This window comes from Bos grunniens, chromosome 20 (assembly GCF_055505025.1).
Source record: "Bos grunniens cultivar Pamir isolate PY7600 chromosome 20, Bosgru_T2T1.0, whole genome shotgun sequence".
NCBI classification, from domain to species: Eukaryota; Metazoa; Chordata; class Mammalia; order Artiodactyla; family Bovidae; genus Bos; species Bos grunniens.
The window spans coordinates 72,075,998-72,083,196 of record NC_141184.1 but is presented as its reverse complement, the minus strand read 5'-3'; positions in this window follow the sequence as shown (position 1 = coordinate 72,083,196).

Here is a 7,199-nt window from a genome sequence, read left to right as displayed (position 1 = left end):
ACCTTCCATCTTAACATGTACCTCTGAATAGTGTATAGTTTTCACTGGAATCAGTTTGAGTATTGGCTCTGTTTATAATGTTGATATTTCAGTGTGTAGACACCATGTTGCTGTGTGATTTCTGTTTGTCCCACCTAGTCTGTGTTCTTTGCTCTTGCCTTCTTTTAGAAGTATGAAGTGTTTCTCTAGTTCTGTGCTCCTCTGTCAGGTTGTTGGGTATACATTTGCAGACACAGCGTGTGTTTTACATTCAAGTCTAACTTAGTACTCTTACTGCCTCCCTGACACGACTGTTTCCTCCTTGTCACTGTCACACTTTAAACGGTTAGATATATTTTTGGCATTAACATCATTGTTTTGTAGAGTTAGTATTTACCCTCACAGTTACCTCATTGTTGGTCTTTACTTGTTTTTTATATTTCCATCAGAGACTACTTTTCTTTTTCCCAAAGCACTGCCTTAATATTTTTTTTTAGTTCATCTGTGTGGGTGATGAGTTGTCTCATTTCCATTTGCCCTCAAAGTCTCTATTTTGCTTTCACTTTCGAAGAGAGTTTTTGTTGGATGTAGAATTCCAGGTTGGTGGTTATTTGTTTTTCAGCATTTTACAGATGCCAGTCCATTATCTTCTCACTTCCTTGTTCTTGGAAAGTCAGCTCTCAGTGTTGTTGTGCCATTAAAAGCCACACCCTTTTTCCTCTGAGTGCTTGAACATTTGCTTCTTGCCTTAGGCACCCGCAGAGCTGCTGAAACCAATGTGTGGTTTTCATTTTTGACTCAATGGTCTGATTCTTGAACCAACTCTTACCACTGTCCCTGTCAGTCAGTTCAGTCGCTCCATGTCTGACCCGTTGCAACCCCATGGGCTGCAGCACGCCAGCCTTCCCTGTCCATCACCAACTCCTGGAGCTTGCTCAAGCTCATGTCCATCGAGTCGGTGATGCCATCCAACCAGCTCATCCTCTGTCGTCCCCTTCTCCTCCTGCCTTCAGTCTTCCCCATCATCAGGTTCTTTTCCAATGAGTCAGCTCTTTGCATCAGGTGGCCAAAGTATTGGAGCTTCAGCATCAGTCTTTCCAATGAATATTCAGGACTGATTTGCATTAGGATTGACTGACTGATTGGATCTCCTAGTAGTCCATGGGGCTCTCAAGAGTCTTCTCCAATTCCCCAGTTCAGAAGCATTGATTCTTTGGCATTCAGCCTTCTTCATGGGCCAACTCTCACATCCATACATGACTACTGGAAAAACCATAGCTTTGACTAAATGAACCTTTGTTGGCAGAGTAACGTCTCTGCTTTTTAGTATGCTGTCTAGATTTGTCATAGGTTTCCTTCCGAGGAGCAAGCATCTTTTAATTTCACCATCTGCAGTAATTTCGGAGCCCAAGAAAATAAAGTGTGTCACTGTTTCCACTGTTTTCCCATTTATTTGCCATGAAGTGATGGGGCTGGATGCTATGATCTTCATTTTTTGAATGTTGAGTTTTATGCCAGCTTTTTCACTCTCCCCTTTCACTTTCACTAAGAGGCTCTTTAGTTTCAGCCCCTGGAGGCATTTCTTATTCCCCTTTCTGTCTTTTCTCCACCATGAGGGTCCCCATTTATAGTTTTTAACAACATAGTTTAACAACAGATTCCTTCAATACATTCTATCCCTTTTCCCTCTTATATATATATTGTAACCGATCCGTCCTTCAGTTCACTGATCGTCTCTTCAGCTACATCCAATCTGATGTTAAGCCCAGAGACTGAGTTCTTAAACTCAGTCACTGTTATTGTAAAGTTCTAGATTGGTTTTGATTCTCAGAAATTTTTCCTTTTGTCAAGTATATTTTTGAACAGGTGACATTTGCATCTGATACCTCTAGCATACCTCTGATATGCTGATATATATCTCATACCTCTGGATCTGGTTCAGTTCTTTTTCTCTTGGTCCTGTTTGTTGTTACACCCTCTTTTGCTTGTTTGGTTGCATGTTGGACATTATGTTTGGAAAACCCTAGAGGTTCTGAGTGATGCTGCTTTCTCCAGAGTTTCCTCTGACGCAGACCTCCAGTGGGGACAGAGCTGTCTGTTCACTCAGGGCCTGAGGGACTTGAGGCTTGGGGGTCCTTTTAAGCTCAGTCTCAGCAGCCTTCACCCACCTTCTCCCCCGACCCCAGGGAGGAGCTTTCCAGCGTCTCCAGTGTCTGGAAGCCTGGGGTGCCTCCCAGGGCCCCGCGTTCTCGGCAGGTCCTGAAGCCCACCGTCTCTCCTGAGCACCAGGAGGTGACTGATAGTCAGCGCTCAGCCGGTTTGGGCAGAGTGTTGGGTACGTTTTCTGACATCCAGACTGACTCGTCAGGCCTGCGCTTGACTTTTTGTCTCCACAGCCCAAGGAACCCTCCAGAGCTGTGTTAGCCAGCCCCCTCTGCTTGACTTTTTCCCTTCCTTTTCTTCACAGAGTCAGCTTTGCTCAGATGCCCCGAGGGAACAAGCGGCCCTCTCAGTCTCCAGCTCCCTCACTGAGCTTCGCTTTTGTTTGAAATCTTGGATTGTGGCTGCCTAAGGACCTCTTTTAAACCTTATTTAGCTTTTCTAGCTCTTGGTAGGCTGACCTACAAGATGCTTGCGTCTGTCACTGGAAGTGGAGACACCCTGGGGGGGGGGGGTCTTCTGTCATCTGAAGCCACATGTAACAGTCACAATAATTGTCTTGATCAAGTTTATTTGATACCAGGGAAAACAAGAACCAGGGGTCCTTGCTTGGTACCCATGGTTGTGTTTCTGGTCAGAGTCCCCAGCTTGCCTGGGCTGTTTCAGTGCCACGTGAACTTGGGAAGGAGGTGGAGCAGGCGGCCCACGCGGCCTGGAGACAGAGGAGCCGGTCTCCCCTCTGCCCTTGCCCCTGGCGGCCCAGGGCAGGCCTTGCATTGCCGGGCTGCTGGTGGTGGAGGCCAAGGCTGAGGAGGGAGGGGTTACGTGACCTGTATTCTGTGACATGGTCACACGTGGGTTTTCTTTTTCAGTTTGAAAAAATGACTGCTTTTAGTCTTCCCTCCAGTTTCACTTTAAGGTGGAAAATGAAGATTTTATTCGTAAAGTTGAGCACAGTGACCTTACAGTCTTTTTGAAAGCAACAGTTGATGTTTTAAGAACACATCTCAGAGAACTCCAGTAGATAAAGCTAAAAAAAGAGAACGTGTTCAGGGTGAACTGCGGGCAGGACCCCAAACTGTACCCTGTCTCTCCCAGAGTGTGTAATTGCTGAGATGGGTGGATATAGGACCCAAAGCACCCTGGGGACCGAGGTCCTCAAATGACAGCAGAGGGCCGGGCTGAGCCAGGAGCAAGTGGCCTGTGCCCTGGCGAGTGGAGAACCGCGAGGGTGGGAGTGGAGCCAGGAGAGGGGTGGGAGACTCAGGCGGGGTCTGGGAGGTGCTGGCTGTCGCGGCTCGAGGCAGGGACACCCCTGAACCTCCACCATGCAGTCCCCACGGGGCAGAGTCGTCTGGCAGCCGAGGGTCGAAGTAAAGAGGGCGAGTTCACAGCAGGTTGAATGAACCCCTGTACCCACTGTGGGTTCATTTTAAGTGCCTGGAGTGAGGTTGGTCAAGCCCTTGCTGAGCTCGAGTGAGGGAGTCCGACAGGGAGGACCGAGCTCAGGGTGAGAGTGAGGGGCAGCTAGCGTGGTGAGTCCTCCTCAGCTGAGTGGGTTCTGGGGACGCCCTTGAGTTCAGGGCTGCCCTTTCAGTAGCCTCACTGGAGGCTTGTTTGGGGGGTAGAGGGGGCAGAAGCCCACTTAGAAGACGTGCTCATTCCCAGGGGTGGTGGTTTCTGAAGGAGTTTATACTGGTTGGTTCGACTGTGACCCAGTACCTTGCAGGGTCGTATTTGACAGGGGGCCTGAGCTGTGGGCACAGCCTGCCTTCTCCTGCACTCCGCACTCAATTGTTGACTTTTTGGCAGCCCCTCTCCCCTCTCTGCACCCTTGACAGTGGACCTGAGCCCAGCCCCCCTGTTGCCACGGAGCCCCTTGTGACCGAGTGGGTTCCAGTTCTGGGCTCCTGGGAGATGTGCTGGAGGCGGAGCCTTCATGCCATTTGGTGGTCATAGTGTGAGAGCAGTGGTCATAGTGTGAGAACGGTGTGTGTGAGAGTGGTGTGTGAGAGCAGTGTGTGTGAGAGTGGTGGTCGTAGTGTGAGATTGGTGGTGATAGCTCGGTAGCCGAGGTATCCTACCGTGAAACAGCGGTTGCCCCCGAGTCGGGGGCTGCCCCTATCCGCGAGGATGGGTCGCAGAAGGGCCCGCCTTTGGGCGTTATTCCAGCGCTGCAACCCCAAGGCAAAGGCGAAGACTAGGAAGGACTTGGCCTCGGCCCACGTCCTGGAAGCAGAGCAGCCTGAGGTGAGAGCAGCCGGGGGCTGGGCCCGTCAGATTGGCCCTCACCCGGCGAAGCATTGGGGTTGTGTTTCATTTTGTTAGCATGGTTGTGGGCCCTGCCGGCCAGGGCATTCTGGCCTTAGTGGGCAGGATCGACCCCAGCAGGTTTACCTTGTAAGAGGTTGTGCAGTTGCTGCATGGAGGATGGGCGGGGGCCCCACAAGAAGGGAAACACTGGCTGGAGAAGTCACTGGGGCACATGGACTGAGCTATAGAGTCAGTCCTTGAAGCAGAAAGGGTAAGGCCCTTAATGTCTCCCTTCTTGCAAAGAAAGGATATACGGGCTGGAGGAATCTCTGGGGCATGAGGATCGAGCTAGAGAGTCAGTCCTTGAAGCAGAACGGCTAAGCCCGTTAATGTCTCCCATGTTACAAAACACACACCAGTGTGTCCAGTATTTTAATGACAGGTACCTACTGCTTACGTGTATGACATACACCCTCATAGCTACACATGTCTACTGCATGCCTCTTACAAGTGCTGGGCACTGTTCTGGGTGCTGAACACTCAGTATGTAGTAGTGGATACGTAGCCCAGGATTTTTTTAATTTCTGCAAAGAAAAATAGAAGAACGAAAGACTCCGTGTGGTTCAGTTTGAGCAAGTTCACCACGTGGATGGCCCCGCATGCACGCAAATTGTGGTAAAGTACATAAAACATAAATTTAACATTTTAACCGGTTGATTGAATGACTGGGTGGCTTCTGTGGAGTCAGGCTAACAGATGGCTTTGAGGTGCCATCCGCCTTTTTCCCAGAGGAACACTCCAAAGCCTCGTGGCCTTGTAGACCTTCCTTTTTTTCTTCACTTTCCCCAGTGGCTCCAGGTCTGTGTGTCGTTTAAGAATCTCTTTATCCACTTTGTTGTTAGGTTTACGTTTTGGAAAGTTTCTCAAATGTCCCTGGGTCTGGAGAAGGCAGGCTTGGATTCCAGGTTCTCTCCTGCCGCATGCCTGCCAGGTCGAGGTGGAGGCTGAAGGCCGGTCTGAGTTGTGGTGGTCTGTGTGGTCTTGGGGTCAGTGGACCCCTCTTCTCTGGAGGGGCATGGAGATCCTTTGTGTGGAGCCTGGAGAGACTTGACAGGGTCAGTCTTCACAGTCTCACTCTCTTTTTAATTTATGTTTGCATTTAGTTTCTCATTTAACTGTTTTCTAGGAATTTCTAACTCCCGAAGGATACACCTACAGGGAGCAGCTTTGTAAAGCCAAAGAGGAAATTGCTCAGCTGAAAGCTGAAAGAAACAACACCAGGGTCAGTAGGGGGATTCTCACGTGTTGACATTTGCCCCGCGGGGGTCACCGCTGGCCTCCGTGTGCTGTCTTTAAACTTTGTCTGATTTTCAAGTCATTTTCCACATCTTCCCGCTGAACAGACCAGGGTGGATCAGTTCTGGGTTCTCATACCTTGCTTCAAATTTCTGATGAGAGCTAATGTAATTTTAGTACATATGAGGGGGGAGTTCTCTTAACTTACATTTTTGTCCACGCTACACTTTGTGTGGGATCTTAGTTCCCCGACCAGGGGTTAAAACCCATGATCCTTGAAGAAGTGTGGAGTCTTAACTACTGGAACCCTGGGGAAGTCCACTCTAACTTTCGACTGAACTGGCAGGATTCCGACGTGCCTTAGCATGTTTCCGGCTATAGCGTGAGGCTGAGAGGAGTTATCGGCCCGGAATTCAAGCATGAGGTTGAAGGTGTTCCTTTGGCCCTGCCCTGCAGCTGCTGCTGGAGCACCTGGAGTGCCTGGTTTCGCGACATATTCCACCCGTCGGGATGACAGCAGGCAAGCGGCAGGCGCAGTCCCCAGCCGGCATGAGGAGTGAGGTGGAGGTGCTCAGGGCGCTGAAATTGCTCTTTGAACACCACAAGGCCCTGGACGAGAAGGTACCAGCCATCCGGCCGTCCTGGATTTGTACACTTGCTGCCTTGTTAGGCGGATGATGCACATATTTATGTAACTAGTTGACTTTTGAGCGTCTTGAATTCTTGTATATACATTTTTTTCTGTAAGAATTCAGAGTTTTATATGGTTAAAAAGCGTTGCCTGCATACATGCTCAGTCGTGTCCGAATCTTTGCAACCCTGTGGACTGTAGCCCACCATGCTCCTCTCTTCATGGGGCTTCCCAGTCATGAATACTGGAGTGGGTGGCCATCTTCTACTCCAGGGAATCTTCCTGACCCAGGGATCGAACCTGCCCTCATGCATTGGCAGGCGGATTCTTTACCACTGAGCCACCTGGGAAGCCCCCAGTTAAAAAGTATTAGTTGGCATGAATGTCTCAAGATTTATTATATTCTGTATATCAATTTGCAGTTAAAAACTGGGTAATAATTAATTTAGGAGAACATTTTGTTCTCTCAAACTTAGAATTTAAAGCTGTTAACAAGCAGATTCTCTTGATGTTAAGATCAATGAGAGACATTCAAGGTATTCTGTGACAGTATCCATGTATTAGGGTGAGTATACACTAAGAAGTGTACTAACGTATATACACACATCAAAACACAGTGACTCAGTCCCTTTTATTTGAGTTGAGAGCGTGATTATGAGTAGCACTCGAAAGGTGTAGTTTGTTAGAAGAAGAATTAGGTGCCACACATAAAGAGGTAAGTTTGATCAGTCTTTGTGTAATTTCCGTGAAGGGTTTGTCATTTGAATCCTTTCATTTTAAAAAAGAATGAAGGCTGTAGTGGTGGGCATCAGATGTTATTTATCTTTCTGATTGAGGACCCGCCCACCAGGGTTATTTTAATGACTAGTAAACTAGACTT